We start from the raw sequence: 12141 nt of genomic DNA on the forward strand, positions 1-12141 counted from the left end.
GTGACTAACTGTAGCCTGTTTCCGGCTCATTTGCCTTCACCGCTCCGGTTGAAGCTATGGCCCCGACAGCCCTGAAACCACTCGTGTGAGCTTAGTCCGTGAAAGTGACTGGCGCCATTGGCAGTCGGGATCTGCAGTACAAAATGCGGCCTGCCGGAACTCCGTGTGACGACAATGTTTATAACACCTCACTGGTCGTATTACAACACTGAGCAAGTCCAACTGCATTTCGAAGCTGAATATGTATTGTCGTTTTCTCCTGGTCACTGTTGAAGATTTAATGTGGATGCTGTTTTAATAAATTAGTTTTACTAGAATGGTAGCTGAAATGTTCTTTTTTTAAACTCTTTAGCATAAGAATCTATAAATACTCGTAGTGGTATGGTGTTACTTCCTTCATCAAGCCAAAAGCTGGTTTGATACAGCTGTCCATTCCTTCGTTTGTCAGTACCCAGAAGGGAAACAGGAAACGATGTGGAATTTTACTGGTTAAGACGGGATGTGGGATGTATTGTTATTTCTGTTAAGAGAAAATCGAGTCGAATTTCATAAGAACTTCGTAGTATGAGCAAATTTCTCAATATGACGTTCCAGCCCCACTGCCCTCCTCGTGGTCTGGATACATGAACTTATTCGGTAGAGAGGGATGCAATGAAGCTGTTGCGTTCTCTCCAGAGAATTTGGCCCAGAACTGTTGTAACTGGTTTTCAATATCATCCACACAATTCCGAAGACTGTAAGGGCTGACAAGTGCGATAATTAATGCACAATCAGCTTAACAGCACAAGCATCCAAGTTGCTGACAAGCATAATATACTGAAGAATGTTATATGACGATCAGTTTGGCTGAAAGGGTACAGTACCGCCCGACATTGAAAATAGGTACAACATACTTCATTATTTATGTCAGAACAACACATTTTTTTTGTAAAATAACTCAATTTCAATTATTACAGCGAAGCCGGATACCAGTGTGGGAAAGAATGACTATTTATTTAATTGATCACATGTGCACTCCCACAAAGTAAATCCCTACATCCAGTTTGGTGAGATCTGTGAAATGAATGAATGTATGGTCGTCTGCTAACCGCAGATAGTGAATGTGAATATATGATCATCTTTGAGACGATCCTTTGGGCACCTTTGGTGGGACCAAAGAGATGAAATTTACCTGAGCTTTGAGCGCCTGAAATGTGGCTGACCAATACGGTAGCAAGGTGCTCCCCCACTTCAGCAGAGGTGCGAGAGGACCTGAAGAACGGCCTTGTTTCAGCACTCTGCCGCTGGATCTTGTGCTGTTAAGACCTGTCTTAGTTGTGCTCCGTAAAGACAAAAGAGTGGAGACATGGTATGCATGTGGAATATTTAAGAGTAGTTTGAAATAATAATTTTTCTATTTCAGGAACTTTTGTGGGGAGAATTAAATGTCAGGCAGGTAATATTAATGGGATCGTAGTAATCTTCGGAAGCGACCAACGGTCACAATGAAACCACGTGTAGCAATAAGTTGAAATACTTCCGTGTGCTTAAGTTAAGCTGAATTACTAGCATGTGTACAATAAGTTGAAATATTTAAGAAATAGCGTGTGTACCATAAGTTGAAATATTTAAGAAATGGCGTGTGCAGGACTTGAAATTAGAGACGAGTACTTCCACGTGGTGAGTACTGTGTGAGTCTCAATCTGTGTATGAGACAAAGGATAAAGTGAAGTACTCGTCCATGGTATCAGTTGAGGACTCGCGTGTGTGATGAATATATTCTTAATATTACTTTGCATGATATGATCCGTGTGACGCTTGATTCAAACTATGAAACTCAGAGAGAAGCAAGGTGAGTTGGCCGTCTATCCAGCAACGCCACTTGGCTTGCATTGCACAGGAAGACGTGCATATATCTCCAGGGTTCATAGTAGGAAAGTAGAATTACAAAGTGGGGCAGTGTCGTGTGAAACTGGGATAAATATTAATTGAAGTGGGAAAGCTGAAAGTGATAATGTTGTGACTAATCCCTGTGTTGTATTTCATGTTGTAGTGTGGTGTATGTCATGTAATTTAAGTATGTGTGGTTTGCATGGGAGAGTAGCAAGGTAGTTTCAGAGGTAGTGGGTATGCATGTTCCTTTTGTACCGCTCGGTCTGAAGGAAAGTTTCGTGATGATGGTTGTGAGAGTCGAAGTGTGAGATATAGCAAAAGATCCACCATCCTATCCAGAAAGTGCACTGTAGCGTTAAATAATTACGAGACCATAAGATAGAGATTCACCAATGTAAAGCCATGCCCACTGGGCGGAATTTCTCATGTGTTATTGTTGTAGATTATAGAATTTGTGTGTTTAGGTTATAGAATTTATCGGAATAAATAAGATAGTGAAAAGAAAAAGATTGGTGGCCTTTTCCTTCGGACTGCATGTTGTCATGATATCCAGAATTTATAATGTGTGCGCCACTCATATTCAGTGCGATGGCCACATGTTGATAAAAGCCGTTAAATGAAAAAAGAAAATGTGGTATTGCCAGTGCGTAGTGAACAGTCAGAGTTCTGTAAATTGCTGATAGTCAGATGAGCGTTTCCGTTGCGCATTATTCATACAGGAGAATAATTTGTATCTTTGTTGTGAGTACTCGACAGATAAGAATGAATCCACTCTCTTGGCAGACCACTCATCTTGCAGGCCTGACTGCTTGATGCCACAGTATGAGCAAGGCATGTGGGTGCCTCTCATGGCTTTAGGAAAGTTACAGGCACCAGAGAGGCGATTCTGACGTTGAAGTTGATAATAGAAGCAAGCCTAAAAAAAAATCAAGACACGTTTTGTCGACTGGACACTGCACATATCTCCTGTCAAGTGGCGTACTTCAAACCAGGGTACAAAATAACTCTCATATCACTATTTTATCTTGTAATAACTTCAAACATACAGTGACGATACAGATCATGTTCGTTGACTCTTCATGGAAATTAGATGTCTAAATCGACGGACAATTTTATTAATTCAGACTCGATGTCGGTAGAGTATTTGTCGACCTGGAAAAAGTGTTCGACAATGTGAAATGGTGCAAGATATTCGAAATTCTGAAAAAATAGAAAAACAAAAACTCCTCCCGAACTGGCCATGAAGGCCCAACGGTACCGACCGGCTGCCGTGTCATTCTCAGCCCATAGGAGTCACTGGATGCGGATATGGAGGGGCATGTCGTCAGCACACCGCTCTCCCGGCCGTATGTCAGCTTCCGAGACCGGAGCCGCTACTTCTCAATCAAGTAGCTCCTCAGTCTGCCTCACAAGGGCTGAGTGCACCCCGCTTGCCAACAGCGCTCGGCAGACAGAATGGTCACCCATCCAATTGCTAGCCCAGCCCTACAGTGCATAACTTCGGTGATCTGACGGGAACCGGTGTTACCACTGCGGCAAGGCCGTTTTCAAGCTATAAGGAGAGACGGTTAATATACAATATGTACAAGAGTAAAGGAATAATAAGAATGGACGACTAAGAACGAAGTGCTCGGATTAAAAAGAGGGCAAGACAGGGATGTAGTCTTTCGTCCCCACTTTTGAATCTTTACATCGAAGAAGCAATGATGGAAATGAAAGAAAGGTTCAGGAGTGGAAATAAAATTCAAGGTGAAAGGATATCAATGATACGATCCTCTGATAACATTGCTATCCCGAGTGAAAGTGAAGAAGAATTACATGATCTGCTGAATGGAATGGACAATCTAATGAGTACAGAATATGGGTTCAGAGTAAATCGAAGAAAGACAAAAGTGTTGAGAAGTAGCAATAATGAGAACAGCACCGAGCTTAACATCAGGATGGATGGTAACGAAATAGATGAAATTCTTCTACTTAGGCAGAGCAAAGAGGACATCAAAAGCAGAGCAGCCCTGGCAAAAGGGCATTCCTGGCCAAGAGAAGCCTACCAGTATCAAACATAGGTCTTAATTTTAGGAAGAAATTTCTGAGAGTGTACGTCTGGAGCACAGCATTGTATGGTAGTAAAACAAGGACTGTGGGGAAACCTGAACATAAGAGAACTGAAGCATTTGAGATGTGGTGCTACAGACGAATGTTGAAAATTAGGTGGACTGTTAAGGTAAGGAATGAGAAGGCTCTGTGCAGAATCAGAGAAGGAAGGAATATGTGGAAAACACTGATACGGAGAAGAGACAGGACTATAGCGCATCTCTTGAGACATCAGAGAATGACTTCCACGGTACTAGAGGGAGCTGTAGAGGGCACAAACTGTACAGGAAGACAGAGATTGGAATACATTCAGCAAATAGTTGAAGACGTAGGTTGCAAGTGCTACTTTGAGATGAACAGGTTGGCACAGAAGAGAAATTCGTAGCGGGCGGCGGCAAACCAGTCAGAAGACTGATGACTCAAAAATATTTTGGACGCTGGCACGGGAATGAAGTTGGCATCTGAATTGGTCACACACATGTTGAATTGGGGACATATCTGGGTATCTTGCGGACAACGTAAGTACCTCAACATCACGCAGACAGTTCACAGAGACACGTGCATATATGGGAATCCATTGTCCTGTTGAAAAATGGTACAACGACAGTCGCTTGAGAGGAAACACAGAAGGACGTAACGTTGTGTGGTCAGAGTTCCCTCACTCAATACCAACTACGATCTGAAGTCATACCCAGATGCCACAAGTGCGACTGCTGTGCCTCTCCTAAACACTGGAAGAATGGAACCTCCCAACTGGTTGCCGCCATAATACTCACCGACCATTGGAATCTGGGTATCGCAGAACGACAATTCATCGCTGAACATGAAGTGACGCAACTCAACAGTCCATGCTTCCCGATCACAGCACCACTCCAAACACAACCGTTTCTATTCCAATGTTAACAGCAGGCTAGGAGTGGAACGGTAATATCCTAGTCTGGATGGTGATACACTCCGACCAATATTGTGGAATTATACAGAGTGTTATAAGGAGTGCATTACTTTTTCTAGGGTGGAAGACGTAGATTTTAAGAGGTTACGACATGTCTGGTGCAAAATATGGCGATTCTGCTTCTTATTGGTCAGATATGGTCGACTAGAGCTTTGACGAGGAGTATACCTGTTCTCACGTTCCCATGTAGTCCAGCGTCAGGGCACTTCCGCACCTGACTGTCTCACAAAACTGGACCCACAGCGAGGCCCCCTTGAAACTCTTGTTAGGTGTGCTGATAACGCTGTTTCACACGAGAACACAACGTCTCCGTGTTCTTCATAGTGATAACGCAACATCTGACGCTGTCCATACCCCCTACATACCCAACCAAACCTACCAACAACACTAACTAAATACGAACAATGCTAATGCACTCTGATGACCATACTACCAATCGAAGGGAACTGCTACTCTATTTACATAAAGGCCGATGATAAGTGCTTGTACGAAGTTACATTTTCATTCGATCGTGACAGCTAGTGTAGATTATTATTAATATGTATACCGGGCAAACATTCAACTCGATACTGAGGGCCTTAACATTTTTCTCGCGTTAAAAGAATTTCGCATTAAACGAAGTATGCGAAAAAGTTGGTTTGTTTTAGACTTTATTACTGTGCAGTAATTCGATTTCCTGCAAAAATTTGCTCTTTTGGGAATGTACTATACATTGAAGGCACTATTTTACGGGGAAACAATCGGCTATTTCTTTCTGTAGTTTATTTTTTAGCAACAAGTTTTCGACAAAATTCAGTATCAACTAATGTCTTAGTCATTTTACCGTTCGACTGAGTGGCTCAGTAGCACACTTTTCTCGATGTTCCGCATTTCTACAACGACGCGATCTTAAGAGCTCTAAATGATCTACAAAATGATTGTGACTGTGGAGCCATCATAATCGATGTAACAAATTCATTCACTGATATTGAAGGACTCTCTGATAATGTAGAAACGTTTTACTCAATTTCGATTCTGTTTCAGTTCCCACTGACTGTTGAAACGTGAAAAAATCTAATACAAGGAATACTCCCATACGAGAAAAGCAGTAATATTGTTAATGGCCTTTGACGTCACCACATTCCATGTAGAATGTAGCAAGTGCAATGTTTCTAATAAACTTATTGAAATTTTTTTGCCTCGGTTGCTAGTAAATACTGTAGGAGCAATTGCTTTCGATCGTAAAATTTCAAATTTTTTAATAATGGCTTGATCACACGAACGACTTCACTCTTTTCTCGTAAAAAACACTTATTCTGAATTGAGAGCCTAACCAGTGAATGTAGTGGTCTGGTTTTGTTTGCCGTATGTTTTATTAGTAATTTCTTAAATTTTTAAAATATCGCTATTTCAAACTTTTCCCAGTAACAAATAAGGATAATTTTTCAGATCATCCTGAATTACATCCTGTCAATATTGTACTTCATTCCTTAGAGATTTTCAACATGCACACGTTTGTCTATTAAGGCCAGGTTCTCATTCGAATGAGCAAAAAATTGGAAAAGCTTGGATTATTTTTGAGATAATGAAAAGATATACAGACGATCCGTTTGGGGATTGTGGCTGATCATACTTCCAACTTTATTTCAGATTTTCAATACAAAAAAATGGCGCATGTAATTATGATCAGAGGCCTGCGTGTTTGAAGTAAGCAGACTGTGTGCTGTGTAGTCCCTCAGTAGTTATCTGAAAATCAAAAATAGATAACACCAGTCGACACAAAATTAAATTTATGGGAACTTTTATCTAACCACAATGAATAATCTTACATTTAACGATATTGTGCTAACTCGAACTTTTTTGTTCGATTTTTGAAGGTTTGTTTCAGTTTTTATAACTTTACAAAAATCACCTAATATTAATGAATTTCAAATATAATAGGTTCAAAAAATGGTTCGAATGGCTCTGAGCACTATGAGACTTAACATCTCAGGTCATCAGTTCCCTAGAACTTAGAACTACTTAAACCCAACTAACCTAAGGACATCACACACATCCATGCCCGAGGCAGGATTCGAACCTGCCACCGTAGTGGTCGCGCGGTTCCAGACTGAAGCGCCTATAACCGCTCGGCCACCAGCGGCCGGCAAAAATATAATAGGTATGAGCTCCCAAGAAACGTATTTACTTTTCCGGGATCAGGGGTAGAAATTAATGGATTGAACCGTTTTAATTTTATGCCGCACGCAGCGTTGAAAAACGTGTCTCGAAGAAAACCTGCTTAAAATTTAGGGAAAACTTGTGTATGTATTATTAGTTCAATTTGGATAAAAACTACGTATTATATATTTTTGATGTCGCTAAATAGAAATTTGAAGTTATGTTTTCAAAATTCAAAATGGATAATCCAAAAATTATGTTTCGATCAAAAAACAGTGTTTTCGTTACTTACGTTTAGTCTGGAATTCCAAAACTGTATGTCCGTCCTCTATCTCGAATTGTTCCTGGAGAGCAATTGTTTCGTTCTTCTTGGCGAGAAACGCCTTTCTGACTGAGCTGGATAGGCTCCGTTCGGCAGCCTGCACGTGTTGTTCGTAAGATTTTTCGGCGAATATGTTTGCAAGTGTACTGCAATACAAATGATTTTGTGAACGTGCGTCACGGCACAAGTGTTGTACCTGAGCTTGGGGTTTCCGGCTGAGAGTGGCCGTGACACTGCTCCGAACAACGGGCTGTATGAGCTTTTGTAATAGTAACAAAGGAGAAGCTAATGCTTGCAAGTCATTTTAATGTAAGATGCGTGAAAAAAATGAAACTGACAGTTCATAAAATCATAGTTTCCGTTTTGCAAAAATGAAACTTTTCTTTTACCTCTAGACAAACTTTCTTTTCATTAGTCTAAGCGTAGACTTCACAAATGATAGGTGATGTTCTTAGATAACTGTAAAATTGGTGAAATACCGATGAGATAAATCCTACTAATACCAATGAATGTATCTTACTTTCTTGTGAGATGAAGTGTGAACCAACGTACTTGTTTGGAGGAGCTCAGAACGGACACCGACTTCCTCTCTTCTTGATTCAGCCTTATCAAATATTTGTGGAACAATACATCTCATGCATATTCAGTGAAGAGAAACCGTATCACGTCCCCTCATTCCCAAAGGTGACTATCGATGTTTATTTTGGGCTTAAGTAGCCGGTATTTTAATAGCAATGCAGAGTGTATAAATTTATTTTGAACTAGTTCCCTAGGAATGCTGTTAGCAGCCAGCTGCACCAGCTGTACCCAGTCCTAAATATGTTAAATAAAAACTTGGAAATACCTCTTTTTCTCTCGATTACGCTGTATGATGTATAACATTCCATTCGCTTGTATCTTGGCAGTAAAATTTGTGATCTATAACTACCAGTAGAATGTCTTGCAGGGCCAGAATACACATTGAAGAACCACAAGTGCTCTTGCTTTGTCCTGCACATGTACGTGGATACATCTTTAGATTATTTACTTAAGATTTCAGTTTATTTGTGGTGCACTGAAACAAATTATATCTCACTCGCTCTTCGAGCTGTCAAACGTTCATGTGACAGAATAGGCAGTGAGGTAGTGTGTCCACAGCTGGACAGCATCGAATTCCGTACAAGACGCGTTAGCAGACACGGCTGCAAATCAGTTTTTTCTACTTTCAAGGAGAACTATCTATTGACATCTATCAGAAAGCGATTTGGCCATCAAGTTAATTTTGTACCAAATTTTTACTTTTGTCAGATTACAGTTTAATTTGCAATTCTATCTTATTTCCAGAGAGTACACGTCTCAGTTCCGGGTTTTTTGATAGTTTCATGAGCTGGAACTTTTCACAGAAAAGCCTGAAATGTAGTATTTATGCCAAACGCTTTAGCATATTTTCCATACAATGCCGCTATCTTCGAGGCAGAGTAAATGATTTGCTATGCAAACTGTTGGTTTTCCAACGACCATTCATGCTAACATTTTCGCGTATTCGGTCGTGTCATTGTTTCGAGTTCACATTAGAAACTCTTTCGCAGGTTAAAGTTTTGCTTGGCCAGGTGGAACTGGTAAATTTTGTTCACAGAAGACATGTGGTGATCGCAGTATACTATAAATCCTAACTGGAGTGTGATTCCAAACTGTCATTCTTTTTTTTACCTTTGCCCAACTAGTAGCGCAAAGCTTACAAAAAAAAATAATAATAATAAAAAATAAATATTTGTGGGGATCCACAGCCTACTACGGACCATGTTTACGTTTACAAATGCGATGTTTATTTAATCGTGCTATTAGCTAATTTCGACTAAGAGTCATTGCCAAGCACGTTTGTAACATCTATATTTCAGGTCATTTTCAAATCACTCTTAATTACAAGTAAAATGCAGCCATATTCTGTCATTTTACGCAAGGATACACTTTACAGTGACACCTGTTAAGATGAAAAATATATAACTAAAGCAATGACTGTCACTTGTAACTGACTAAGTGGTAATGTGTTGGACACCCTACATCGTCAGTTATAGATGTTATTCCTTGCTGTCTTGACACATGTCCTATAATTCTGTCGCTTCTTCTTGTCAGTGTTTTCCATATTCTCCTTTCTTTGACGATTGTGGGAAGAACATCTTCATTCCACATCTTATAAGTCCCCCTAATTTCAATAGTCTTTTATAGCACCACATTTCAAACGTTTCGTTTCTCTTCTTTTCTGGTTTTCCTACAGCCCATAATTCACTACTATACAATGCTGTGCTCCAAACGTCTTTCTCAAAAATTTCTTCCTCGAGTTAATACTTATGTTTGACACTTGTAAACGTCTTTGATTGTACTCGTCTACTTTTATATCCTCCATGCTTCGTCCGTAATGTGTTATTTTGTTTCGAAGGTATCAGAATTCCTTAAATTCGTCTTCACCGCGGCGATTTTCATATACACGTAGGGTTTTGACAATGGATCTCTGGCCAAAAAGAAAATAAATTCAGATTTCTTCGCCATGTGCTGGTCTCATGTAAATGAAACATCACGTATCATGGAGAGTTCAATAGTTATGGAACATGCGTTATTGGAGCCTGGTAAATCTGCATGGATTACGAGAAGTTAACATCTGGTGTGGAGTAAGTGGTAGCAAACTTGTTCCATATTATTTTGGGAGCATTTTGGATGCGGGTTCGGACGTTAAATTTCTTGTTAACGTATTGGAATTTCATCAGAAGATTTAAACTTCAGTACTGGGGAAAAATTTCATTTTGGCGTAGCGGTTTCCCAGTACATTACTAACTAAACGCGCGGGAAATACAATAACGCAATTACAATGACCGATCGGAAAAAATGATACAAAAAATTTGCTTATCAACATAATCAACATATTTCACCTCTCCGGATTTAATTTTCTGGATTTTTTTGAAAGAGGATGTATGCCAAAAAGTTTAAACAACTGGTGCGAATTTAATCAAACGCGTTAAAAATTCTTGCAGAAACAGTGACATGAGATTGCCGTTACATCTTCAGAAACTTACTGCTTTTTTTTATCAACTGTAATGTCAGGATATTTTCAATCAAATAAAAGGTAGGCTTTTAGTGTGGCAGGGGAAATCCCAACTGGGCATAATTGGTAGGCGACTTCCATTTCCCTCATCTACTTTACAACCAAGCGGAACGTCCTGGAAAACTTTGGGAATAATGGGAACGAATTTTAAAGTAATTCCGAGACAATATGTCCCACACAAAGTATTTGAAATCTTCCTCTACTTGAAAATGTATTTGTTTATGTGTTTCCAGAGTAAATTAGATGTCTTGATCGATATATGCAGCGTACCTAAGTCGCTGGCGGATGCAGTCGATACTGTCGACGGCGGTCGTAGTGTGACGATGAATCCTTTACGAAAAGGATCAGTTCGAACAAGTACTGGACTACTACGGTTTGATCAGTGAAGAGCGGAAATTTCCAAGTTCTGTGTGCCATTTTTGCATAAAATGCGTTTTCAGTGGTATTGTGTTCTAAATACCCTGTTCCATGTCCCTAGACTTGTAAGAGCAAAATAATAGCGAAAATGTTAGAAACATTCACTATTAAATGGCGCATGTTCTTTGTATCAAGCAGTTCTTCCTGTAAAGGTCCAAGTGACATGTGTCAAAGTCTCTGTTCCGCGCGATTTACACAAGGTGGTTGAGGCAGGAAAAGCTATGAACACATTCCACGCAAATACAATGCACAGAACTGACTACTTTGATTTTAAAGATGTCACTAAAACAATGTTGCCAAGGTGCGCTCAAGATTTAAAAAAACAGTATGATCTAAGTGTTTCATACTCGTCTATATCAAATTGTTACTAAAATCGCTACTGTGAATTAGAAGCATGGAAAAATATCAATGTATTCAAAAGAGGGAACACCGTGGTTGATATATGATATGCCGTCCTTCACTGAAAAGATCAGTTGCATAGCTAAAGGACCTGTTGACAATGTTGCCATGTCTTCCTCAACAACAAAGGGAGTTCTACAGCACACTTTGCAGCATCTGATCCCAAAAATGGAGCTGTCTAAAGAACAGTGGTCAATACGGAAATATTTTTTCCTCCAGTTTCATTTTGTAGTTCTGACAAGAGAAATGGTTCTTCAAAAATGGTTCAAATGGTTCTAAGCACTATGAGACTTAACATCGGAGGTCATCAGTCCCCTAGACTTAGAACTGCTTAAACCTAACTATCCTAAAGACATCACACACATCCATGCCCGAGGCAGGATTCGAACCTGCGACCGTAGCAGAAATGGTTCTTCTCGAGTACAGTTTCAGTAATAAAAATACTACTTTTGAATTTCTGTACTTGTTGTTGTGTCCCAGGTACAAATGGAATATCGGAATTAATTACAACTTAGAAGATTTATTCTGAAAACTAGGTCAAACATAACGGCATAATCACTCGTGTCCTAGTCCATGGCCAAAGTTCATCTCCCGTAAACACCATCACAGTAACAGCATCGTGACAGAGGAGAAATGCTCCACACTCCAGGAGGCCCACCAGACGACTTCCCTTCCAGACATCGATGACGCGACTTGTCGGGCTGCATCTTGATTGGCTCCGAGGATTCCAGAGATATGTGTCAACAGTTTGAAGTACGCTGTGCTGCTGCCATCGGAGCGTTGGCACACGGTGCTCGAGAAGGCGGTGGCCGCGTCTTACGTGCAGCGACCACGCTTTAAGAAGGTCGGCACAACACCTGTATTATCACAAAT

General features: G+C 40.2%; 1 pseudogene; it reads right to left on the reverse strand.

Annotated features, from left to right (window-relative positions):
• Positions 1-3303: 3303 nt before the first annotated feature.
• Positions 3304-3421, reverse strand: LOC126189205 (5S ribosomal RNA; annotated as a pseudogene).
• Between the last annotated feature and the right edge of the window lie 8720 nt (positions 3422-12141).

The sequence above is a fragment of the Schistocerca cancellata genome, chromosome 5 (genome assembly GCF_023864275.1).
Source record: "Schistocerca cancellata isolate TAMUIC-IGC-003103 chromosome 5, iqSchCanc2.1, whole genome shotgun sequence".
In the NCBI taxonomy this organism is placed as follows: Eukaryota; Metazoa; Arthropoda; class Insecta; order Orthoptera; family Acrididae; genus Schistocerca; species Schistocerca cancellata.